Genomic DNA, 27,517 nt, shown 5'->3' on the forward strand with positions numbered 1-27,517 from the left:
GCTTTTACTGCTTATGTGGTGCTGAGGACTCAAACTCAGGGCCTCATGCATGCAAGGTAAGCACTCTACCACTGAGCCACCTTCCCAGCCCAAGACTGTGATTTAAAGTCAGTCTGGGTAGAAAGTCTGTGAGACCCTTATCTCCAATTCAGCAAAAGAGTCAGAAGTGTAGGTGTAACTCAACTGATAGAATGCCAGCCTTGAGCAGAAAAGCCAATCAGAATCATGAGGCCCTTGGTTCAGGTCCTAGTTACTGGTATGCACACATGTGTACACACACACACACACACACACACACACACACACCAACACACACACAGAGCTGGAATTTTACCCTGGAAACAGGAATTGTGGAGGGATTTTGAATGAGGGGATACCAAGTTCAAATTTGCATTTTAGAAACATCAAGCGTGGCTATTACTAGGAAGAATTATTAGAAAGAATACTCCTGCTGGTATCAAGGATTTGCAGTGGGGCAGGGCTGTCTGTGGAGGATGAAGGCTGATAGAAAGACAGTTAGGCAAAGGACTTAGACTAACTGTATTTCCCAGTGTAGCTGGGGTAACTTGCTGGGGAAAATGAAAGAAATAGCTATTACATTTCAGCTGGGTGAGGGCTCAAGTGGTAAAGTGCTTGCTTAGCAAGCAGGAGGCACTGAGTTCAAATCCAAGTGCCACGAACCCGCCCCCCCTCAAAAGAAAACAAACCCAAACTGTCTGTTTCTTCTACTGTGTGTCAGGCATTTACTTCCTTGTGCTTTTATACAGTCTTTGTGTGAAATAAATTCTTGTTATCTTCTTGAAGAATGCTTCATGAAAGAGGTCAGGCTTCCTGAAAGTTGAAATGAAAATGTAATTAGTGTCTTTAATTCTGTGCTATCAAGGAGCTCAGATGCTCTGCCTGTTCTATGTCAACTACTTGAGTGGTTGTTCAACACTGAAATTAACCAACAGGCTGGTGCTGGTGCCTCACAGCTGTAATCCTAGTTACTCAGGAGGCTGAGATTTGAGGATGAGCCTTGGAAGTTAGCCAAGGCAGAAAAATCTCAGAGGTTCTTTTTTTTTTTTTTTTTGCCAGTCCTGGGGCTTGAACTCAGGGCCTCTGCACTGTCCCTGAGCTTCTTTTGCTCAAGGCTTAGCACTCTACCACTTGAGCCACAGCACCACTTCCAGCTTTTTCTATTTATGTGATAACTTAGGAATGGAACCCAGGGCTTATGCATGCTAGGCAAGCACTTTATCACTGAGCCACACTCCCAGCCCTGTGAGATTCTTATCTCTAATTAACCAATTAAAATAAAAAACTGAAGTAGAGATGTGGTTCAAGTGATAGAGTGCCAGCCTTGAGTGAAAAAGCCAAGTGAGGCCTGAAACCCTAAGTTTAAGCCCTTGTATCGGCACACACACACACACACACACACACACACACACTCAAAACAGTCAGCAGCCTCTGCTTGCTTGTTGCTGAGTTTATGTTTAGGACAGACACACACACACACACACACACACACACACACACGCATGCACACTGGGGCTGCCTATCATGATGGTTTACACATGCCTTGTGTTTTGAGACTGTCAGGTTTGGGCTTGTGATTAACAAGGAGGGTGGACATGGTTACTGCACATCAGGAGCCTTGTCTGGTCCTGGCTTCCAGGGCCTGTAACGGTGAGCCCCTCTCAGTGCCGGCCCCATGGAGGACCTGCCGCTGCCCATCAAAACACCTGCCACAAATGCAATGCCAGAGTGCAGGTGAGGAGGGGGCGGGGCGCAGCCCAGGGTGAGGAAGCATTGCTGTGACTTTGAGGACCTGGGGACAAAGGAAGCATGGGCAATGGCAGGGGCATGAGCCCCCGCCCCCTCCATCCCCGCAAGGCCGCGTCCTCCTCTTTGTGGATCTGACAGGAGAAAACGGGAAGCAGCTGCCTGGTTCTGACACATGCCCATCCTAGGTAGAGGACAAGGCGTGCATTTTGACATGTCATTGACATGTCCTTGCCAAAGGGTCAAGGACAGCATGGGATGCAGCCACCGGGGAGAGGGTCCTGAAGGGGGGAGGTTAAGTCTAGGAATTGTTGCAGGACTGGTACCTTCCAAATGGAAGTCACAAGTAGCTGCGGAAACATGGTATCATCCTGGTGCTAGGTTGCTTAGTGCTCGTGCAAGGGCAGTTTCTCATGCCCCAGGAGCTGCTCAGTGCCAGAGGGAGGGGCTCAGGTTTGCAGGAAGCTCTGTTCAGGGGTTCTTTTACTATATTAGGGAGACTGCAAGAAGGACATTTTTCTAGGAAACTAGCTCTGTCCTTAGGAAGCTACATCTATAGTTGCTTTTTCATCCCATGATGAGAAAATTAAGCTTATTTAAAAAAAATAATTCGGTGGTTTCCTGATTAGAACAGAAATGTACATTTATTGTTGAAATGTTGGATTCCCCCTTCCCCAAAGCAACAAAGAAGCAACATCTGAAGTAATCATAATGAATACTTTGGCATATTTTCTTTTTGGTATCTATGGTGACTACTTTTTGTTTGTTTGTTTGTTTTTTTGCCAGTCATAGGGCCTGAACTCTGGGCCTGGGCGCTGTCCCTCAGCTCTTCAGCTCAAGGCTAGTGCTCTACCACTGGAGCCACAGCACCACTTCTGGCTTTTTCTGTTTATTGGTGCTGAGGAATTGAACCCAGGGCCTCATGCTTGCAAGGCAAACACTCTACCACTGAGCCACTTTCCCAGCCCTATGGTGACTACTTTTAAAACCAGATTGAATGACTGGGCATGATTATGACTATAATCCCAGTAATTTGGAGGCTGAAGGAGAAGGATTACAAATTGGAGGCCAGACTAGGCTTCATTACAGCAGATAGTATCTTTAAAAAAAGAAAAGAAAAAGAGAGGAGTGAAGGGAAGGGGGAAAGAAAGACCCAAATGGAAACAAATACAGCAATAAAAATGTTAAACACTTGAATATGGTTTATATTGATATGGTGTTTTTAATGTTTAAAAAAATCTTCAAAAATGCTATGTTTTCCATAGTGACATACTATTTCAGATTGTTGATGTCTACCGAATTCCATAATTAAAGCTTTGAATTGTTTTCAGGTTTTTCCAGTATAGAAAAGGTGATTGCTTTGAAAAATATAACATCTTGACACATGTTTTATACCTGATATTTCTTGGGGGGGGGATGATGCTAACAATGGTTTTCCTTCCTTCCTTCCTTCCTTTCTTCCTTCCTTCCTTCCTTCCTTCCTCTCTCTTTCTCTTTCTTTCTCTCCTTCCTTCCTTCATCCCTTCTTCCCTTTCTCCTTTCCCTCCCTCTCTCCTTCCCTTCCTCCCCCCCCCCTTTTTCTTACTTTCTATTTTTGGTTCTAGGGCTTGGACTCAGGGTCTGGGCACTGTCCCTGAGCTCTTTTGCTCAAGGCTAGTGCTGTACCACCTTGAAACACGGGGACACTTTCAGTTTTTGAGTAGTTAAAGTTTCACAGGGACTTTTCTGTCCAGGCTGGCTTTGAACTGTGATCCTCAGATCTCTGCCTCATGAGTAGCTTACAGTTTTGGGCCACTGGCACTCAGCCAGTTTTGTTTCTTTTTCTTTTCTTTCTTTCCTTTTTTTGTGTTGGTCATGGGGCCTGAACTCTAGGCCTGGGCACTGTCCCTCAGCTCTTCAGCTCAAGGCTAGTACTCTATAACTAGAGCCACAGTGCCATTTCCGGCTTTTTCTGCTTATGTGGTGCTGAGGAATCGAACCCAGGGCCTCATGCATGCAAAGCAAGCACTCCACCACTGAGCCACCTTCCCAGCCCCAGTTTTGTTTCTTATGAGTACAGATCACATAGAGTTTTGATATAGGTTGCTAAATTAGTTTATAGAAATTTTTTGCTAACTTACACAGCGATCAGTGTATGAACATATCTAATTGCATTCTAACCACTGTGTTCAAAAGTATCATGCTTTTTTTTTTTTAACAAACTTCTTGCTAATTTGCCATTTTGATGGTCAGAGGTAAACTTTTGAGCTATGTCAATCAGAATTTGTATCTCCTGTTCCTCCCTATCTGATTTGCTTGTTTGCCCTGACTAAATATTTACCTACACTTTCTTATAATTCGCTGTTTGGAAGGTGTTGGGGTGGTGGCTTAGTGGTAATATGCTTGGCTCCAGTGTCTGAGGCCTTGGATTGGGTCCTCAAGCTCTGCAAGCACACATGTATCCAACATTCTTTTTCATTTTATTGAAATTCCTTGGTGCTGTAGGACATTTTTTCCACAGATCTACAGAGGCCTTCCTGGTCCATGCCCCAACCAGGCATATCACCGTAACTTGCAACACTTTGGAAGACTTAGACTCCATTAGTGAGCACTGCTAGAGCAAAGATCTCAAGAGCCACTGAGCTCTGGTTGGCTTGGGTCACTCTTGTGTAACAGAGTTGGAATTTCAGCCTGTTTCCTGAAGATTCCTGATGAGCTCTTGGGGCCCTGGGTTCACTTTGAAGGGTCATGATTCCAGCTGGCACAGCTGCTTTCATAATGGAGGCTGTTCTTCAGTCTCACAGACCGACTACCACTAATGTCACCACCTACGGTCACTTAGCACTGCCCTCAAACCATGCCTGCCGCATCTCTGTCAGAAGTCAGAGGAACATTCAGATTGTTTTGTGTTTTGGCTTGGATTCTTTGGGACAATGCCCAAGTAAAAGACTGGACCCAACAACCAGCAAAGAGGTTTCCAAAAGACTGTCTCTATACATATTTTAATAATGCTGATGTTGTTCAAGGTGTTTCTGAAATTCACTCTTTAGTCATTAACAGAGAGAGGAAGGGAAAGGAGGGGGGGAGAGGGAAGGGAAGAAGGAGAGGAGAGGGAGAGGGAGGAGAAAGAGGAAAGGGAAAAGGAGAAGAACGAAAAGAGGGAGAGGGAAAAAAGGAGGGGGAGGGAGGGAGAGGGAAATCTCCCCCTCTTAATGGTTAATTTGAGTTTTCTTTAAAAAAAAAAGCAAAAAGTTCTGTGGCTACAGACGTGATCAACCTATTTAAGGTTTAAAAGATGAGGTTAGACTTGAAAGTAATGTGTTAAGTTAGGATGTTGATGCTACTTTCTGAGGTGGCCACTTTGGAAGGTAGAACTCATTTGGATGTATGAATTTTCATGTGTTTGTTTTATGTAGGAATTTCTGCTTCATCCTGATCCAGGAAAAGTAAGACAAAAAGACTGGTTGTTTGGTGATGAGTTTTTCTCCTAATTCTCTAGACATGGCCATGATAAAGTCAAGCCACAAACTATTTGTACTTCTACTTAATGTTTGTCTTAATATTGATTCTGCTTTATTAAAAACAAATAACAAACTTAGAGCCCAGTGCTAGTGGCTCATACCTATAATCCTAGCTACACAAGAGGCTGAGATCCAAGTCAAATCTTTTGTGCTGGTGCTAGGATTTGAACTCAGAATCTTGTGCTGTCACTTAGTTTTCTTGCTCAGGCTCACCCCTTGAGCCACGCCTCCAGCCTAGCTTTTTGCTAGTTCTTTTAGATGTGGAGTCTCAAGGACATCTCTGTATACTCTAACTTGGAATCATAATCCTCCAGGTCTCTACCTGCTGAATAGTTAGGATGACAGATGTGAGCCACTGGTGCCCAGCGCCTAGTCACTTCTTATCTGTGTCAGATTTTCTAGAATACTTTTGCTTATGGCTGGCACTCTACTACTTGTGCTATGCCTCCAGTGCCCTGATAGACCATTTTCAGGTCAGCTGCTGCTCATTATCACTGTGCTATGTATGTGGAACCGGACCTGTTAATGAAGATTTCTGGTTGTTCTCCAGTTGAGGGTCAGGAATGATCAGGTTATATGCGATCACTTCACATGGGTGTATTCGTTTTCTTCTAGAAAGCTCAGCACATTTCTGAATACATGATCTCACTTATCCTCCCTGAATTTCTTTCAACTATGCTTCAGAGCTAGTATTTGAAATAATAGGCAGTTGCTGCACTACTTGCGCCACACCACCAGCCCTCTATTGCTTTATTTTTCAGGTAATGTCTCTTGTTTTTCGTACGGGACCTGCCTTGGAATGCAATCCTCTTTCTGAAAGCCTCCCACATACCTGGGACTCGTAGCCTGTGACAGTGGGTTCATTGATTTGAGATGGGGGGTGGGGGAGTCTAACTCTTTGCTCCTAGCTGGCTTCAAGCGGTGCTTCTCCCAAGTCCTAGTTGGGATTAGAGGTGTAAGCCTTCACACCAGCTTCAGTCAGGTTTTTATAGTGTGAACGGTAGAGCTTCAAGCAGTGCTTTATTTCATTTGGAGTTAAATGGGCTGGGAGAAAATGCCATCCTGTGATGAATAATGCTCCAGCTAGGGTGCTGCAGCTTTTCCTGAATCATCTAAATTATCTTTTCTGAATCACCCTCAGAGCTGTGCTTGACGTTTGCCCCGCCACCTCCTGCAGAGTCCATGGCCTGGATGTGTGGCCAAGGTGGATAATCAGCTTCTTAAGGACCAAGCCCTATCGCCTGGTGCACATCGAGCCCACATGTGGCCATGAGGGTCTTACCAAATGAAGGACTTGTTCCAGCCTACGACCAGGTAAGAGGCGTGGCTTGCTGGGGAGGGAGGTATGGGGGATAAGAGCAGTCTCTCTCAGCAACTCAGACAGAGGCAGCACCTTCTGAACTCAGAGCTTTGGTTTTTCCTGGGTTACTCAGACAAGCAACAGGTGGGGAAAAAGTCCTCATGTGGGGTGCAGTATTTGTGCTGCTTTCCCAGCTGGCCCTGGCATTTTTACCCAAGATTATCTACTCTGTTATGCATATGGGTACTCATTCTGGTGCTCATGGAGGTTTAACTATGTTTTACATCAGCATGTAAAACTGATTCATTCTGGCAGGTTACAGAATTACGATGTGCATGGGGCCCAGAGTTTTTAGTTTGTTTCCACTGCCTGTCAGATTACAGCTGTGCAAACTGGAGTGGACACGAGGGATGGCCACAGACCTCAAGGGATTACACAGGCCTTTACAGAACCCAGGCAAAGTACTTGCCTAGCAAGTGCAACATCCTGGGTTCAACCCCTAATATCAAAAAAGAAAAGATCCCCCCAAATACAGTTGTTGTTGTTTTTTTTATAAATACAACCAAACAATAAAGAATCCAGGCTTTGTCAGGTACAGATGGCTCATGCCAGTAATCCTAGCTATAAGATCTGAGAATCATGGTTCAAAGCCAGCCTGGATAGAAAAGCTTGTGAAACTCTTACTTATCTCCAGTTAACCACCAAAAATCTGGAAGTGGAACTGGTAGAAGTTCAACTGGTAGAGCACCAACCTTGAGTGAATAAGCTAAGGGACTCTAAGTTCAAGCCCCATTGGCAATACCAGGGGTGCATGCATGCACACACACACACACACACACACACACACACACTCATGCACACACACAGAACTTTTCTTAAGGCTGCAGGAGCACTGTACTACTTGCACTATTACAAAAATTAGGATCATCTAAAGTACCCCACACCAACTTTCAGGGTCCATCAAAGATCTTTCCCCATACAGTTAGTGAATATTTTGATCCAATATAATGAGGCCAACATACTTGGCCAATTTATTAAACACTGGAGAAATTGGAGGCTTCAAGAGGTGAAGTGATGTCCCAAGGTTCATGCCTAGGGAGAGGACTCCAAGGCCATGTTCCCTTCATGCTACAGTGGAGTTCTGAGAGGCTACCAGTGTAGGTTTGAAGCTGTAACTTTCCTAGGGACAGATGTAGGAAGAGAGAGGGGGGAGGGGAAGAAGGGGGAGGGAGGAAGGAAGAAAAGGAGGGAGAGGGAAAAAGAGAGAGAGACTAGGGAGAGGGGTTTCCATGAACAAGGCTTTGGACCCTGTATGAGATTTCTGTGTTTCCTTAGGTTGCCTACTCAAATGTCAGCTCCTTCTTGGTGCTGTCTGAGGTGTCACTGGCAGATCTCAACTCCAGGCTAGAGAAGAAAGTAAAGGCCTCAAACTTCCCGTCCATTGTTGTAATTGAGATAATGTGGCGGTAATTGAGGTAATGTGGCGTCTTCTCTGCTTCTTTTCCTTTGTTTTTTATTTTTACTTTTGTCTTGGCTGTCGGGTAAAATTCTTTGAAAGGATGAAATGCTTATTGACTGGACTGTGCAGTGATTACCTTGTAAAATCAGCCTGAGGAGGCAGATTCACCTTGAAGCCAAACTGGTTTGGTCTGCCACTTGTGATCTGTGTCACCTGTGGAACCAAGGGAGCGTGCGCTGGGTCTTGTTAAACATGGGCTCCCTATTTAGTTGGGGCTCTTTTGAGAAAGGGGAACGTGGTGGAACATGGCTGCTGGGGGTGGGTGTTGGGGTTGGGGAGGAGGGTAGGAGGGTGTTTGGAGTACTGATTCTCCTTGAGCTTGGTGGGCCTATCCTAAAACACTCCTTATGCTGTTCTCATTCAGCCCTCATGTGATTCTGCATGAAGACTCGAGGCCAGGTATCTAGTGGTCCGTGTCATTCCGGCCACAAGCTTACCTTTGCAATGGCCTTGATATAATCTCTCTTCAATCTGCCACAGATGCAGCAGTTGGTGGCCTGGGGGCGTGGAGGAAGCTGTGAATACTCAGCAGCGATGTTGGTGCTCGGGAACTGGGGAACTCTGGGTTTGTCTGTGGAACAGGAGAGGGAGAGGGGCCTGGAACCAGTCCTTAACTTGGGCCCCAGAGAAAACACTGAGTGCAGGCAGCTGTATTCTAATACTGAAGGAATGAATTCTGCCTCTCAGCTTGACTGTGGGCGAGTAGATAGGATGTGGTGCTAGGGATACAATCCGGTAAGTTGATCCTTACAGTCAAACCAGGGAATTCAAGGTTTGCTTTCCAACTCCTCACTAACTTATGCCTCACCTTGCCTGGGACATGGGGAATCATGTCTGCCTAGGGTTACCGTATGAGAGGATCAAGTGGCAAAGCACTAGCCTTGATAAAAAAAAAACGCCCAAAAACATAGGCCCTGAGTTCAAGTCCCAGGACTAGCACCCAAAAAAACTGTCCAAACAAAAACCTCTCCCAACTTTCCAACCATGAGCATTTCTTCTAGGGAAGTCAGAGATGTTCCTGGTGTAAAGTGGGTAACTGTGCATTAGCACCCCAAGACCTAGGGTCAGGTTGTGTCTCAGGGTTCTTGTGTGGACGAGGAAGCTGCCTGTCCTTGCTCACCTCTGTTCTGGGTCATTCAAGCTTCAGCAGAGGAAAGAATGAGGGGTTGGCTTAGAGCAACTCATTGACATTCCTCTCCCAGAGCTGTAACCAGGAGACTGTTCCTTTGGAGGTTTTTCTGGTCCAGGAAAAGAGAAAAGAGCTGGCAAGGGTCTCATGGAGTGTTTATGTTCCTCAGGCTGAAGGGATTTCTCCCTGTTGTGCAGGGATGGAGAGAGGCACTGAGAGGTCAGATGCTGGGCCAGGGCGATCCCCACGCAGGGAGAAGCAGAGGAGCTGGCTTTTTATACCACAGGCCAGTGAAGCCCTGAGGATCTGAAGGCCTACAGGAGGTCCGGACACCTACACCCTAATCCTCCTGTTTCAGGAAGTGGCTATCCAACAAGACATGGAGAGGTCCTGGAATGCCTTAAAGCCTCTGGTTCCTGCAAGTGGAGAAATGTAGAGCATTTCACTTGGCCTCCTCTGGGAAGAGAGCGAGGACTGTCAGGTAGACAGCAGTTTCGGAAAGCTCCAAGAGGTGGAGTAGACTGCAGAGGTCAGCAGTAGCATTTGCGTCGCTCTACAATCCGAGTGGAGGCTCAAACCACAGCTTTCCCCCTGGCCACAGACACTGACTCCAAGCATTCTTTCCCCTTTTCTGCCCCACCCAGGGGATGGCATGCTTTCCATTCTGACAGCAGGGTCATGTGGAAGTATTTTGAGATGAGAGGGGTGGAGAGTAGGGCATTCGATCTAGGAGATTTCTTTGGATTAGATCTAATTCTATAACCCCCTTTTCCATTCTGTATCGATGTGTATCCTAACTAGAAACATTTTCTCTCTGCCAGTGGCTGCTGATAACACACTATGGCTGAGCTGGCCTGGTTTGTTTTAATACCCCCTTCCCTTGGTGGTTTACAGACCCTGGGAATTGAGCACAGGAGAGCACGCATGCACACACACTCACTCACACACACACTCACACACACACACACACACACACGCGCGCGCGCAATGGGAAAAACCACTGCTGTTCCTACAATAACCAAAGTCCAATTCCATGAGGCTTCAATGGAGGTGCGAAGCCATCCACACGATTTTCTTAATAGCAACAGGGCAGGAGGCGTGAGCTCTGGGCTGAGCCAGGCACTCTAGCCCGTCTGTCCACATGCATGCTTCTGCTCTGTGGTTTTTCAAAACCTCTGCACCAAGGAGTTCCTAATTAATATGCCTACCCCCAAACTCTCTGTCTTCTCTGTTTCTCCTCTTGGAGGTCTAGCCCAACTTCAGGATGTCCAGAATTGAGGGTTGAGTCTCTGCCGCAAGTCCTGCCCGTTCACTGCAGCACATGACAGCTTTGACTTCCAGTTGCTCAGGCCCGGAACTCTGAACCAGCCTTTCTTTCCTCTCTTTCTCCTGTGTCCCATGTTCCTGCCCCTCACCGGTCCTAGTGACTGGGTCTTATCCTTGTTTGTTCCCTTCCAGGTCGCCGCCACTGCTCCTCCTTGTTTCCACGCTCAACCCAGTCCCACTTTATCCCTTGCTTCTGTGATAGTTGTCCTAACTCATCATTCAAGCCAGGGGCTCCCTGAAATTCTGTGGACCCCCTTCTTCTTTCTCCCCTTCTCGTATCACATCAACTCCTTCAATGTCACCATCTGCCACCCTGGGCTCCCTCCGCAGGCCTGGGGTCTGTTGAGACCCCAGACACAAGGTCATTGTCATGTCCCCTCCAGGATGCTCAGACTCCTGGCTTCCACTTTTCAAGGTTGACCAAGGGCGCTGCATTCTTTTCTTCCAGCCAGGCTTAGAGCTTCTTGCTCCTCTCTGTGTCCTGTCCCTCCCAGGCCAGGTCATAGCGACTCCCCTCTCTGATGGTATCTCTGTGGGTGCCACCCAGGGTACCCGCCCACCCAGGGCACCCTCTCAGCAGTGCGACTGCTACACTCAAACGCCTTCCATGGCTCCGCATCTTGCAGAAGGTCCAAACTTCCCACTTGCTCAGTTTCCTCTCTATTCTTGCTACACTTTGCCTTGCCAATTTTTATTTTCTGTAAACAGGCCAAACTCAAAAATACAAATTAGAACCAAAAATACAATTTCTTGGCCAACCTAAACTCACCCCTGTCCAAGGGGAGCCAAGCCTGAAAGCTACCTGCCATGGGATTTGGCTGACAGCTAGATTCAGGCCACATGGTACTGTGCCCCCCCCTCTTCAGTCCACCTCCTCCAGGTTAAGCCCTAGCAGAAGTTCCATAGGTGTGACTTTTATCCCTTTCCACCCCTTCACCATGCAGGTACTTACCATATGGTGGGATTTTTTTTAAAATTTTATTTGTGAACATACTGTACATAGGGGTTACAATTACATGGGCAGGATAATGCGTACATTTCTTACCAAGCATTGCAGCCTCCTCCTTTTGTTTACCCTTCACATCCCTTCCCAGCCTCCCCCCTCCCCCCCAATCCCAATCCTTCTCCTTCCCCCCCATCCCCCCACCCCGCACCGACGTTGTAAAGTTCGTTTTGGACATGACAACTTGTACTTCTCATTGTTGCAACAGGTCCACCTGTATCTTTAAACAACTGGTTTTTCCCCATCTCCTCCTCAAGTTATACTGACATCAAATATAGTGAAAGCAGGGGTTATACTGTGGGGGAGGGACATACAAAGCAACAAAGAGATAATCTTATAAATGCATTAGAAACACATGCATGAAAGAAAAAAACATTAAAATACATATCTAAGGGTTCATTTTCCTGACATCACATTATCTGACCTTTTCCGCTTGACTCATACATATACTAGATATTGCAAATAAGGGAAACCATGGGACCTATGTTTCTTTGGGCCTGGCTTACTTCACTTAATATAATTTTTTCCAAGTTTTTCCATTTCCTAACAAATGGGGCAATGTCATTCTTTCTGATGGTGGCATAGAATTCCATTGTGTATATATACCACATTTTCTTGATCCATTCATCTACTGAGGGGCATCTGGGTTGGTTCCATATCTTAGCTATGGTAAATAATGCTGCAATCAACATTGTTGTGCTGGTAGCTTTAGTGTGGTCTTGTTTGTAAACAATTGGGTAAATGCCCAAAACTGGGATTGCTGGGTCATAGGGGAGTTCTATATGAAGTCTTTTGAGGAACCTCCATACTGCTTTCCAAAGTGGTTGAACAAGTTTACATTCCCATGGTGGGATTTTTTTTACCTTAACTTTCAACGACTTATTCCACAGTAGTTTTTATTTTCCCATAGAAGGATCTCTGGAAATACTTCTCTAATTCATAATAAATTCCCTAAAAGAAACTTTCATCTCTCTACTTTTGTACTTTTTAAAGATGTACTATTTATGACCGCAGTGCCCCCTGGTGGAGAAATGTTCATAGACGTGTTCACAGTGTGGCTGCTTTAATCTGCCATTGTGGATTTGAAAAATACACAGCAAAAGGGACCCGGGTTGTGATTTAAAACCAAACAAAGCCCAATGCCAAGCAAAATAAAAATCATACGATACATATATCATGAGTAACACACGATGTAGGAGTCAAAACTCTGAGGCCGCAGCTACCTCGAGGCTTGTGGTCTGCAAAGGACATGGCAGTTCTGTTTCACCCTGTATGGCTTTGCCTTTAACATTCAGGGTCTGTGCTTCCCCCAGGATGGGTGGGAGTGTCCTCGGGGTCTGTCAGAGCTGTAGTGCTCTGTCCTTTATTCTCGCAGAGTCCATCCTTCTTTTGTCTTTGGTGCTGGGGATTGATCCCTAGGCCCTAGACATTCTAAGCCTGTGTTTTCCCACGGAGCCACAGCTCTGCCCTGCCCTTGATCTCAACTTCTGCCCTCCTTCAATGGACTCTCTTCACCTCCAGTCTCTCCTGGTCCATAAAACTCCCTTCCTGGCAGACCAGTCTGAATGGGATCCTCTGATTATTGCCTGTAGTTAAACCAACATACCACACTGCCTTCTAATGCCTTTTCTCAAGTTTTCTAGAAATTTTTAAAACATTTCATACTAGCATATTATTTAATTAATGGGTTTATAAAGGAAGGGTTTCTTGTGGCATTTTCATGCATGAATATAACATTTGGTTATACTCAGGACCCCTCCACCCTTTCTCTATCTTCCTGGGATTTTTGTGTACATACTTATTGGATCTTTGAGTTTGCACACTTGAATGTCTTGACTCATAGCTCAATCTGAAGGATTCAGTCCACTAACTTGATTTGTCCTGCTCTTAGACCCAGTGCTTGGAGAGAGACCTTGTCTGGAGTGGTGGGAACCCCTGTAAATATTCTCCTCACCCAGAAACCAGGTCCTTTTCTTGATTTGTTCTTATCTGGCCAGTGGAAATTTACCAGGGTGTTTCTACATAGCCCAGGCTGACTTCAAACTCAAAATCCTCCTCCCTTAGCCTCCTGAATGTTGAGATTGGAGGTATTTGCCACCATGCCCAGCTGATATATGATTCTTAATCCACGTACCCTCAGGCCTGCACCAAAGAGCTGATGCACTCTAGAATGATCAGTAATCCCCTCTACGGGGTCCATGGCCCCTCTTCTAACTCCCCAGGGGTGGGATATGACCCATTTCCTTTTGGGGTGCATTTCCATGACAGTTGTCATAGAGATATTTCATCCTGGGCAGCAGACACGTCGCAGGGAACATGCGGGGGTGTGGGCATCCACTGACCTCTAGGGACTGAGATCTACGTCCACCCTCTTTGACCTACACGATACTCTTAGTTGTGACTCTTGGGAAGTCCCTTGCACAAGTGTGTTATGGCCAGGGCCCAGAGGTATTCACACGGATTTATGCTTTTTCCTCTTAGGATTCTTGGGGCAAGGTTCTTATTGGGGACATGGAGTTGAAGAGGGTAATGGCTTGTACCAGATAAGGTTCTTCCCTGCCCCTGCTGAGGTGGGGGAGGGAGGCGAGGCCACACTGCTCTGTCCTCTCTGTGTGCTCCGTGTGTGTGTGTGTGTGTGTGTGTGTGTGTGTGTGTGTGTGTGTGTGTGTCCAGGTACATTCTTACCACAGTGGATCTGGACACAGGTGTGTCATGAGAAACACTAAAGAGGTAGGTAAAATTGCACAGCAATGGCTTCTCACAGCTGGCTGTATTGCTTGGGATAGCAGTGATATTATTGCTCAGTATAAGCAGAAAGAGTGAATGAGGGACGCTTCTCATTGGTCCCTTCCACATTAGCTGATGCAGGTAGAGTGTCAGATCTCCTCCCCACAGCCTCTGGGCCTGACTTGGCATCTCTGGGTATAGGCAGGCAAAGCCTAAGACCTCCTTGAGCAGAAGTCATGCCTGGGGCTGGAGAGGCAGGAGTCATTTTTGGGAACGTGGGTCCTTGCGGCCTCCTCTTCCTGCCTACACCCAACTCACGGCTGGCGCTTGTAGGGGAGCAGGTTAGTTTTCTCTGGTCAGTACTCCTCCTCCTCTGCTCATTCTGCTTCTCATAAGCTACAATCTGGCCCTCGTCTTGTGGAAGCTGAAGCTCTGTTCCAAGTGCTGCCACCCTGGCTGGCGTGGCCCCCTTGAGTGCCAGGCCTGGGCCAGCCCTCCCTGACTAGCACCTGTGGCTATGGGGGGGGAGGGGGTTGTGACACCTGAATAAGCAGATGGCCACTGAGGACTTGGGCTACCTGCCCCAGAAAGGGAGGGCCGAATGGAGTCAGACAAGGCACTATGCAAGGAATCGAGGTGAAAAGGGGGGCATAGGGAAGAGGAATTCTTGGGGTGCTTTTACCTGACTGTTCTAGCATTAGCCATGAGTTCAAAGGACCGTTCAAACAGGGGCATATGGACCAACTTAAGGAACCACACCGTTGGCTTTTCTTTTTCCTTGTTGTGAATAATGTACCTTGTGTAAGGCCCTGGATTCGACCCCCAGCACTGCAAAATAAATAAGTAAATAAAGAGTCCCGTACTTGCGCCAGTTCCACACATCCACTGAGCATTGGAGGTGGACACTGTGAGATCCAGTGCACTGTGTGACAGGTTATTGTGAGAGAAGACGAGTTGTGAGAAGCATGGATGACACACCATGGCTATTGCTAGACATGTGCCTACTCCATGTCAGGCCAAACAAGAATCCCCTCTTCCTGGTTTCCATGGTGACAAAGGAGCTATAGAGCACAGCCAGCAGGAAGTGGAAAGAGCCCTCATGTGGGAGCCCAGAGGCCAGTGTGTCGAAGCCATCCCCGAACGCCGTTCAGCTAGGCCCTGTGGGTTTTGTGTAGAGTAAGGTAGACAAGGCAGAGCTTGCTGATTGTGTGTGCAGATCAAAAGTGCTTTGGAGAACGGATGGCCATACCTTTTTATTTATCATGTTCTCTGCCCCTCCTCCAACACATTCTTGGTCTCAGAAATCCTCCCCCAGTAGATTTGGAAAGTTTATGCTCTTGCAGAAATGGCATCCCCACACCACACGGTCCTATGAACTCATGGCTAACGCTAGAACAATCAGTCAGGTAAAAGCAGCCATCCACTCTCACCCCAAGAATTCCACTCACTCTCTGAGTCTCTCCACTGGGACACTGTGTTTATAGAAGGAGACGAATTGACCCCAAACACAGAGCCAGGGCAAGAGGTGGGGGAGGGTCCCACACGGCTCCCCACATCCCCGGGAGCTTCTGCAGGCTTTATGCAGCTCAACAGTCCCAGCCCTAATTGCTTGTAATACCCGGGGAGACAGCGCAGCCAGCGTAGGTGTCTTCTCGGTAATTTATGCTCTTTCCAGGACAGGTGGTCGTAAATTGGGGAGAGAAAGGTCCCACTGCAGCGTCACATAAATCACAGGAAGGGAGCACACAGCCGTGTTCACACAGCCGCTCAACTGCCCTGCCTGTGTCATGGCGCCCAGAAGCGGGTGCTGCTTCTGCACTGCAAGTGTCAGCAGGGACACAGACCTCTCCCTTCTGCCCCGGCCTTGCCCAGGACACCGGAAAACACACCAGAAAATCCCTGGCTTTGTGCTTGCTGGGCAGGTGTTGTAACTCTGAGCTCCTGGCCCAGCTCTTGGAGAGACCTCTACACGTTTTAGGCTTCCTGCTCATTTTTTACAGGCATGAGCCATTGATGCCCAGCGGATTTGACCTCTTGATAGGATGCTTTTTTGGCTAATGCTCTATCACCTGAGCCATGCCTTCAACCCTAAAAACATTGCATGGTCTCATTTGTGTGTGTGTGTGCATATGCTTGTGCTCAGTGCATGTGCTTGTGCTCAGTGCATGTGCTTGTGCTCACAAGCTTGATCTTAGGGCCTAGGTACTGTCCCTGAGCTTTTGTGCTCATGGTGAATGTTTTACCACTTTAGCCACAGTGCCATTTCTGGCTTTTGGGTGGTTAGCTGGAGATAAGAGTCTCATGGGTTTTCTTACTTGGGCTGGAACCATGATCCTCAGATCTCAGCCTCTCCAGTAGCCAGGGTGGGTATCGGCATGAGCCACCAGTGCCTTGCTCTTCCTGCTCTTTTAGGGTAATTATATGTGTCTTTATATTAATTGAAAGAACACACCAAGACATTTATTTTAAATGAATTTACAATTTTCTAATTCCAACAGAAATATGTGTATGCATGCATTTTTTTAAGGCATAAAAGATGCATGTATGAGACAACACTGTGATTTCAGTTGGTTGAAAAATGCCTGAGTTGCCGAAATGGAATTTCTTGCAATGCCTAACATTTCCCACAAGGAGCCGCTAGCATCCTCATTTGCTTTTCTTGCACCTTGACAGCCGGCTTTGGCGATGGCTGAGGAGCTGTGGGGAGGGGGAAAGCTCTCCTGGTCCTGTCTTTCCAGGTGGGGGTGGGGTGGGCGTGTACTCAGACTCAGATGTGGCTCAGCCATTGCGTAGCTGAGGAGCATATTGGATCACTTTGTTATTCCCAGGTCTGTGGGATATTCAGGAGGAATATGAGTGTCCAAGGGTTGCACCGTGAGCACCTCCTCCTCACAGTAAGGTTCTTGCCCGAGCCTGGCTTTAGATCTGGGTTGCCCTTCTGTACTCACCTGTAAACCAGGGGTGCCATGAATTCCCATCCAGGATTGGGGAAGGATAGAAAGAGGTGACAGGTGTGAGGTGCTTACTACATCTGGAGAAGTTGGGTTAGGCCCAGTGACCCCACAGGGAGCCCCAGTGGCCACACTGCCCCTGATCCTGAAGGTGCCACTGGAGCCAGCAGATGCCGGGTGCCCCCCCCTCTCTTGCCGATGGGGGAGAGGCAGGAGAGAAGAGATGGCTATTCCCAGGGGCCAAGGCTAATGTAGGCTGTGAGGGAGGAGCACTCTTAGCAGGGAGGGACGGCCTGGGTCATCAGCTCTCTGTTTTCTTTCATTCTTTCATTTATTCATGCATGCATGCATGCAAGCATGTGTTCAACAGTTTCCATAGTGGCTACAACGTACCAGTCCTGTTAGCAAGACTTGGGAATACAGCAGAAATACAACAGACTGAGTGGGCATAGCATGGTGTTCAGAGTCTGGAAGCGCTCTCTTTCCTCTCTCCTCTTTCTTCTCTCATGGTTAGAACTCAGGATCTTGTGCTTGCCAGGGAAGGTACTCTACCACCTGAACCACAGGCCCTCAGTTCTAGATTAATTTTGAAATAGGTTTTATACCCAGGCTAGCCTGACCTCCATTTTCCTATTTACATTTCCACATAGCTAGGATGAAAAGCCAATTGGTTATGGTGGGGTCATCTAAACATTTGTGGGGGTGGGGGGCTGTGCTGGCCTAGAACCAGCATTGATCTCTGCCTCTTGAGTGGCCAAGGTCACTGAGCCCTGCCTCTTTTATTTTGTAAACAAACTTGCTGTCCTGGCTCCGCCTCTCAAGTAATGGGGCTGCAGGCATATCCCACGATGCCTAGATCATGCTCTTTAAAACAGTTACACCCACCAACATATTTACTCATTCAACAAACAGTTTGTGGGTCATAGTTGACACACAAGGCCTAGCAGGATGAGGGATTCACACACACTTGTGTCCTTCCCAGGGACTGATGCCCTCTCTTATAGAACAGATAGACATGACCCTTAAGACAAGACACAGAAAGGTTTGTAGGAGAGAGAGAGAGAGGGCTTGATGAGGGGTCTCTGAGCTTCCTGGCTTGGGGATCCTTTCTGAGATATGTGTCTCTAGAAGGAAAGATAGAATTCAGCTTCTTGAGTAAGTGGAAGAGGGACCTACATCAGGAATCAGCAAGATGGTAAAATACAAAGCAAGGGAACAGAGGTGTGGCTTAAATGATAGAGCAAAGATAAGACCCCCGAGTTCAAACTCCAGTACCACTCAAAATCAACAAGAAAAGCAAGCTGAATGCACCTGCAGGCATTCAGCAGAATGCAACATGAGTGTAGATAAGGAGCAAAGGGTGAAGGGTTTGAACAAGCTGTCTGCGGCCAGTTAGAGGCCTTGCATGAGAGGCTAAAAAACTGGATTTCTACTCTCTCTCTCTTCCTCCCTCCCTCCTTTCCCCTCCCCTGTACTAGGGGGCTTGATCTCAGGGTCTTATGCACTTACTTGGTTTTATTGCTCATAACTAGGGCTTGCTACTTGAGCCACATCTTCCTTTCTGTTTATTTGCCAGAGAAATAGAAGTTTCTCCAATTAGTCTATCTGGGCAGGTTCCAGACCATGATCCTTGGGTCTCAGCTAGGATTACAGGCATGAGCCACTGGCATTGAGTTGGATGGTTATTTTTTAGGTACTAGGGTGCCATGAAGGTTTCAGAGCCTAAGAATGACAAGATCAGAACAAAATAAAGAGTCATATTAGTCAATGACTAATTGAAATAGGGATGGAGAAAAGTGGTTGGCTAGAAGTTATTGTTTCTTCTAATGCAGGCTGAGCATGCCAGATGCCAGTCCATGACGCAGAACCAAGAAAAAACAGTAAAGACAATAGTGTTCTGGGAGAAGCTCAGGATTGGCAGCTATACACAGGAAGAGAAGGGTGAAGGATCGGCTTCAGGTCAGCAAGCCTGAGGGTATGGCTGGACCATAGTTCAGGTGACAGGTATGGAGGACTGGGGGCGGGGGCAGGCAAAGAGGCTAGGTGACAAAATACGTCTAGACATGTTGCATGTCTAATCTCTTAAGACAGGGAAAGGAGACTTCGTGTGGGGAAAAGCTGTGGGCTGTGGTCACTGACCTTATTCATGCTGGGCAGGGGGTAGGCTGACCGCCGGCCCAATGCAGGGCACACTTCTGTTAGGATGGGAATGGAGTCTGCACAGAGTGGGTACTTGCATTCGCTCAAACAAGCCACCGGCTTCTGGTGTGGCTGTCACTCATTGCCTTCTCCCTCATGCTGCAGTTACCGCCAGTGTGACCCTTCACAAGTAAAGTTATATGGAAACTCGCCCCTCTTTGGACAGTATTATATTCTGGAGAAGCCAGGGACAGTCCAAGTAGGAGACCCTGTGTTCCTGCTGGGCCCGGTGGGAGCCGGATGGCTCTGGAATGTCAGACGTCTTTCAATGACACACGAAGCACAGTGTTTCTAAACCGACCACGTCATATTTTCTGCAGATCTCAGATGCAAGTTTTTCCTCTTTTTGGATCTGGATTTGGATCAGCCCTTCCTGGGTCCCACAGAGCAAAGGAGTCTTGCTCATTTTAAGTAGGATTCCATTAAGTGATTTAGAGGAGAATGGGATTTTGAAAACACCCTGTTTAACTGCGATCACGGACTCATTCCTCCTCCTGCAAACAGCAACATAAACATCACTCTCATCTTTTCTACTCATCTTTTGGAATAAGAAAGAATATGAGTGGGTGAGCCAGGAGTAAGTTTCAGAAGGTTTTATGATTTGTGTGCATGAGACATAGAATGAAAAATTAAATTGCTTCCCAAATTAGGCTGCAATGTCAATTCACATTTCTCCTCAGGTCTGGATTTGTTTTTTTGGTAAGGTCATAAAACGAGACAAAAGTAATTCTGTTTGTTTACTTTTACTCCCCCTGCCCCATGAAACAAAATATCAAACACTTTCTACGAAGGATTCAATAGCACCTTCCAACAAGTGGGTAGTGGTACAGAGACGGAAGGACAATTGGCCTAATGAGTGAGATTTGATCTTGATTAAGGAAATGATGGTGCCTTTTTATTTTTTTTTTGTCAGTCATGGGACTTGAACTCAGGGCCTGAGCTGTCTCTGAGCTCTTTTGCTTAAGGCTAGGCTAGCACTCTACCACTTTGAGCCACAACTCCACTTGCAGGTTTTGAGTGGTTAATTGGAGATAAGAGTCTCATGGGAACTTTTCTTCCAGGGCTGACTTCAAACCACCGAGATCCTCAGATCTCAGCCTCCTGAGTCGCTAGGATTATAGGCGTGAGCCACTTGCCAAGGTGCCTTCCTAATGAACAAAATGAAATAGATTGAAGAGGAGGTAATGCCATCTAGTGGTGATGATTGGCAGCTCAGCTCACCGTGTGGGAGGGGTGAAATAACAATCTGTCATTTTCTAGAAAGACTTCTTTCTAAAGGAAGAAGGTAGGCCCCAGACATTCTTTACTTCTTTGCTGTACATTTATTCCCTGAGCTACACTGGCTGTGTGGCTCTAGAAGTTGCTTCTACCTTTACACAGGTTTCAAATCATGATTAGATGCTCCTTATAAATTCAGGTTGGAAAAAATTCTGCTGTCTTCGAAGGGGAAGAAAAGTGATGAGGTGTGTGATGTCACCTCCCAAAGGGGAAGAGGAAATGTGGTATGTGTTTTGTTGAAACTCAGTTTTTAGGATGTAATGATTCAACTCAACGCATCTTGTAGGGTACATTCTTTTCAATGTCTTTTAGTCTTTTCCTTGCAGTCAGAAGTTGACTAAATCATGAAAAACTGTTCTAAAAACTGAAAAAATAAATAGAATCTTCTTTGACTGGAGTCCGATATTACTAATTTCTTGCTTTGAAATTGGACTTTGGACGCTGGCTGAGGGCTGGGTACATGATTCAAGTGGTAAAACTCTGCCAAGCAAGCATGGGACCCTAAATTCAAACTTCAGTATCACCAAAACAAACAAACAACACAACAACAAAACCCATGGAAAGCCAACACCTCTAACACATGGCTAAGATCTGGTTCCCCTCCAAGAAGACTTAATTCACTTAGTTCCCAGGCCGATGCCTATGCCTGAGGGGTAGTTGAGCAAACCGGAGTTGTACCAACAGCTCTGCATTTTTTTATTTGGGTTTTACGGAAGTGCTCGGTAATCACTGAGGTCTAGTTGAACTCCAGGGTGAAATTACAAGTTAAGAGGTGTGTATCTGTGTTTTTTTTTTTTAAATTGGAAAACGCTTGCCAATTTTTTTGGCACACTTGAAGTAAAAAAATTAAACCAATTGTCCAAGTAACCTGGGCCAACACCTCCCCCAGGAAACCCTTTGTAGGCTGAAACTAAGGTCAGTTGAGAGAAAAGAGGCCAGCAAGTAGCCTACCTAATGGGCCCTGGAGAAGACAGGATTCTGAAACTGAATAGAAACTGAACCCAGGGCTTTGTGTTTGGTGCTGTGCTGTTTGTGAGGCGGTTGCCGGTAGTGTGGCTCCACACAGGTGTCTTCTAAAAGTGAGAAAACGAAAGCCATCTATGACAGCACGTGGTGATGCTTCTCAACCCATGATGGAACTCGGTCCAGACAAACTCTTGTAACTCAAAAAGGCATGGAATACCTCCACGCTACTGCATATCCCAGCAAACATGGTACCTTGTACACAGCTCCAAGGAGACCAGGGAAGCCACCAGGTTCCATGCTCTGGCTCCTGCCTCAGAGACAGCACTTACCTTATTCCCTGGATTAATCTTCTGGAACAGCTTGTAGGTTCAATAACTAAAGGGGTTGAGAAGTACTTTCCCATTTAACTTCTCCCATGTCGGATGGGCACTCTTGGCTCTTGACCAGTCTTATTCATTCCCTTCTTCTGGTCTTCCAGTCATCTTCTCTACCTTCCCAGAACATTCTAGAATGCTCTTTTCCTTATCTCTCTCAAGGAACTCACAGCCCTGGGCTCTTTCTCTTCATTCTTTTTTCTCCTGTACTTTTTATTTTGTCAGATCCGGACTCTTATCCTTAGTGGAGGGGACCAGAGTCAAGTCTAACCTTTCTTTGTCTTCTTTTTTTTTTTTTTACAGGTTTTCTGAGAGTACTATTCATAAAGCACTGTCAGGATTGTTTCTGATGAATATTTTTGCACCTAATAAAACCTCAGAGAGAGTGAGTTTCCTTGGCGTAGGGAGGAGGTACCTTCCAGAGGACTTGTCCAAGCAATTAGAGCAGCTTGTTGGCTAGCTGGAGGCCCAGGGTGGCGGAGGACAGCTGGAGGGGTCTTCTTTGCAAGCGGCTCTGGTTCACATCAACCAGGAAAGCTCTTTGTAAACACATGAATAATTGATTGTCCAGTGCTCACATAGCTACCGAGGATCTGAGCCCATGTGACTCATTTGCAAGCCATTCCTGTCGTCCGGACGCCATAACATTGGAGGAATGATGAGCCTTTCTTGGAGGTTTTTCTGTGGCTGGAGTTGCCAAGACAAGACTGTAATGGTTTGTTATGATGACCTCTGTTATTCCATTAGGCTCAATTGCTTTAAAAAATGATGTGTGCATACTTGAGGAACGTTTTTACCCTTTACGTTGACCTGACATCATAGTTTATATTACCAAATGTATTAATGACAGAGGAGTGTTTTCATGTCCCAGGGACAAGTTTTAACAACTATAATCTGCCTCAAGTCATCATAAATATAAATGTATTGGTCAAACAGATCTCGTTAATGTGGCCAAGATAAATGTGAGTCTATATTTTAAGGCAGTTGAAGCCTTAAAACATATATTTGGAGCTTTTGGTGTAGTAAAAAGATCTTGTATACGTGCTATCAAAAGACCGGGAGAACGAATGTGCCCCCTTTGGCTTCACCATGGACAGATATAAATGTCTTGAGGATGTCGAGTGAGATTGCTCACATAGTTTCTGGACACCATTAACGCCTGATGGGGTGAATCTTAGTTCTTAAAGCTGTATTCTACTCTTTATGTGTGCGGGGCTTTTGAAAAGGAAAGAAAGCTTTCAGATCTTCACAACATGTTTTCTAGCCAACATTTTTCTAAATTACACTGTGTCTTGAAAGTTTAATTATAATATATCCTCCTTGCTCCTTGAACACTTGATTGCTGTGGGACAAGTCACTTTCCCGGGCATGTGCGTGTGGTATGGTCACTGCTGCTGGAAAGGTGCGTGGCTGCCCATGGTGCTCTGGGCATGCTCTGTAGGGCAGATGAGCATTGTTTGCCCCTTTCTTAAGCTACACTCAGAAGTGCTGGGCTTTGTTAGTGGTGTCTGTATTTTAAGCCTCTTAGGCAGAAAATAAACACTGTGTGTGTGTCTGTACGCACGCGCGCGTGCGAGCATGCACGTGCACGTGTATAGACTTAAACTCACACTTTTGCTTGGCTTTTTCCACTCAAAGCTGGTGTTCTACCACTTGAGCCACAGCTCCACTTCTGGCGTTTTGGTTAATTGAAGAATCTCACCCACTTTTCTGCCTAGTCTGTCTTCAAATCTCCAACCTCAGATCTTCGCCTTCTGAGTTGTTAGGTGTGAGTCACTGGCACCTTGCTGGAAATGCTTTATTATTTTTTTTAGTTTTTCTTTCATTTATATCCAGATATTTATTTATTTATATTTTATTATAAAGATGCTGTAAGAGGGGTTACAGTTGCATGAGTAAGGCAATGAGTACATTGCTTGTTGATGATTGTTACCCCTTTCCTTGTTGTTGTCCCACTATCCCTTCCCTCCCCCACCTCCCCCATACCTCCCCATCCCACCCACCCTTCCTCCTCCCCTCCCCCAAAGTTGTAAAGTTGACTTCCAATATACTGTCCTGTGTGTATCCTTGTTGTAATGGATCATCTGTGTCCTTGTTTCAGCGTTTTGTTATTCCCCTTCCCCTCCCCAGATTAAACACGTGTATATACAAGATGCAGAGTACCAAAATCAAGTACAGTGACAACAGGGGATATGCCATAGGGGAAAGAACCTACAAAAACAACAGCAACAACAATAAAACATAAAGTCACTTGGTACATTTTAAGCAATAATAATAAAGGCAGACTTCTTGTGTCTATATCTTGGGGTTCATTTCACTTAGCATCATCTTATATGGTCATATGTACATGGCCTTTGAGCTTTTGAGCTCATCTGATAAGATTATCCTGTATGTATACTAATTCTTGCAAACAAGGGAAACCATAAGACCTAAATTTCTTCGGGACTGGGTTACTTCACTTAATATATTATTAAGTGAAGTAAAAAAAAACACATTTTAGAAATGAGTTTTAATAGTGTTTTTATTTTGAACTGTGAAGATGTAAGTTTAAGGCAGTAATCTCTCCAGCATTTTTACTGGGGTGAGTTCATCTCCCCCCAGGTATGCTAAACCAGTTGTCACTAACTTCTCCAGTGAACTACAATTGCTTGTCAATAGATGCTGAACACTGGATTGCGCTTGTTCCCTTAGAAGAATCTTCTAGAAAGACTCTTCCATTCTGAGCGATAGTTCATGGGGCACAGGAACTGGATTTTGCCTGGGTAAGTTCTGTGGGAGAGGACACTGGAATCCTGTATTGGTTGGTGTTTTATTGTTGTGGTACCTTTATGAGTCCGTTTCATTTTACTGGATAACTTCTAGTAAGTCATGCTGGTGAACGTGGCAGGAAATAATTTGAGATGAAAAACAGAAGATGTTCTCCATTTTCTGTTTTGACTGTCTAGAGACCTCAAAGAACACACTGTAGTGAGCTGTCTTAGAATCGGGGCCAGGCCCCTCTGCCTGTCTATCTATAACACAGCAGCCTGATGTTGGACTGGAGTTGTCTCCCACTCTAGCATAATGGCTAGATGTACTGAATTTTGAAAACAGAGTAATTTTGGAGTAGAAAGGATAAGATCTATGTAGTCCTTCCATCTTAGTGTGCAAAGAGGATTTTAGATCCCTATAATCTGCTTCATTATTACAATCCTGATTGACCTGGATGTGCCCAAGTGAAGAGACATTATTCAATCTCAGTCCCTCTCTACACATAGATGGGGAAGAACAGTGAAAGGTCATTGGTCAAGATGCATTGTACTCACAAACAGACGTGTTGGACTGAAACTCCCTTGTACAACTACTTACAGGCAATAAGGTAATAATTAATAGTGTAAAACAAATCAATGATTGATTTGAATGAATCAACAAATAAGAAGGCTCCAAACACAGCACTGGTAATGACAAAAGCACAGGAGCCAATGATAGGGTCTTCCTCTTTGTTTCTTTTCCTCAAAGACAAGGCGAGGCTAAGGATGGCAGGGATCCATTGCCACATCCCCTCGGCGCTCAGGCAGAGTGTGAATGCCACCTGGTTTTCCTCTCTCTGCCTCACAGCCAAGCTTCGGCGCAAGCTCTTCTCATGCGAACTGGAAAAGAGGCATTTCAAGCTTCAGGGAGAGATTTAAAACCTTAAATCCTTCTTGAAAATAACCTGCCTCTCAGGAATCCGAGGTCCCAAAGTATTATAAAGCTTTTCCTTGGGCTGCGGAATGACTACATTATTAACTGTGATTACTTAAGTCTCCCAATAGAAGGATGTCATAAATCTGAAAGTATTTGTTCTGGTTTGTGACTAAGCAAAACTGTATAATATTAAATCAGATGTTGTTATAAACATATGAAATGACACATTGTCCCCCCCCCCCCGCTCTTCCACTGTCCCCCCCCAACTTAGGGCATTGTTGCATCAAGATTGTTAAAATGTTTTTAACATTCTTGGATCCCAATGTGGCTTCTGAGAGTTTTTCTTCTTTCTGAGCATAAACATTAAATAAAAAGGGCTTCTGTTCAGTGTTTTCCCAGAGAGGTAGGAAAGCCGAGTAAGGGCGTTTTATGCCAGTGGCATACTCTTCTGTGGGAGTTAAACAGGAGACATGGGCTGTGTGTGTGTGTGTGTGTGTGTGTGTGTGTGTGTGTCTGTCTGTCTGTCTGTCTGTCTGTCTGTGTAGTGGAGGAATGAATGGCATCCTGATATCCTGGAATATTCAGGTTGGAATCTTAGACACAAGGTCTTAGACACACGATCTTAGACATAAGGTAGTTAACCATCCTTATGACCTGGGCCATGTTTTCAAGCTCGAGCTCCATTGTGTCTGAGGGAGATTCTATAGTTTGGATCATGAATATACCCAAAGGCCCACATGTTGAAGATTTGGTCTTCAGCATCTGGTGCTATTGGAAGATTAGCAGGTGGGGCTTAGTGGAAGGAAGTTAGGTCATTGGAGGGTGTCCATGAAGAGGATGTTGATTGGGACTCATCCTTTTCTCTTTCTCCTTGCTTGTGGGAGCCAGGCAGAAGCAGCCTTCTCCATTTTAATACGTTCCCTTGTTATATGCCCCCCAGACAGTGAATCAGCTCACCATGAAATGAACCCTCCAAAACGATGAGCCAAGTTGGGTCATGATAGCTTACACCTGGAATCTTAGCTACTCAGGAGGCTCAGATCTGGAGAGTTGTGGTTCAATGCCAAGGCAAGGCATAAACGTTCTCTAGACCCCATTTCCAAAAGAGCCAGGGGAAAAAAAAAGTAGGGCTGGAGTTGTAGGCATGAAGTGGAAAAGCCTGAGTCTAAAGAGTAAGAACCCCAGTACAGGTGAACAAAAGCATCACAAACAAACAAATATAAAAAAAATCCTGTGAGGCAAAAGAACCTTTCTTCTTTATAAGGTGATATACATCAGGTGTTTTTGTCACAGTGATGGCAAGCTGACAAATACAGATCTTGAGGTTGGGGAAATTTTTCAAAAAAATTCTTTCCATGGTGTCTCTTCCTTTCCAAGTCCTGAAGGAAAAGGGCATTTCCTTTCTTTACAAGGCTCTCTTAGACAGAAAGCTTTTGCAGACACCTCCTGTGAGCACCCAGCAGCAGAAGGGAAAATGTGCTTCTCCCACTCCACAAAAGAGGGATGACAGTGCACAGGAGAACCTGTTGACCCGTCTGGATTTGTCCTACAAAAGGCACTGGTTCCATGGGCCATGAAGAAAGCATTGACTGGCCCTCACAACTGCAAGAGCTGTTTCCTATGATGCCAAGTTGTAAATCCCCATTGATGGACCAAGTCCAAGTCTCTGTGACTTCCTGCTTGGAAAGAAAATTGCTGATAGGACAGGAAAGATGTCAGACTATATCACAGACCTGCAGCTGTCTTCAGAGATCTTCCTTCTATTATGCCCTGTGGCAGGTGTGTGTGTGTGTGTGTGTGTGTGTTAGACACATA

General features: G+C 45.9%; 1 pseudogene; it reads left to right on the forward strand.

Moving 5' to 3' along the window:
• Nucleotides 1–812: 812 nt before the first annotated feature.
• On the forward strand, nt 813–21,813 carry LOC105984712 (annotated as a pseudogene).
• The last annotated feature ends 5,704 nt before the right edge of the window (nt 21,814–27,517 follow it).

The sequence above is a fragment of the Dipodomys ordii genome, unplaced genomic scaffold (assembly GCF_000151885.1).
Source record: "Dipodomys ordii isolate 6190 unplaced genomic scaffold, Dord_2.0 Scaffold26, whole genome shotgun sequence".
Classification (NCBI taxonomy): domain Eukaryota; kingdom Metazoa; phylum Chordata; class Mammalia; order Rodentia; family Heteromyidae; genus Dipodomys; species Dipodomys ordii.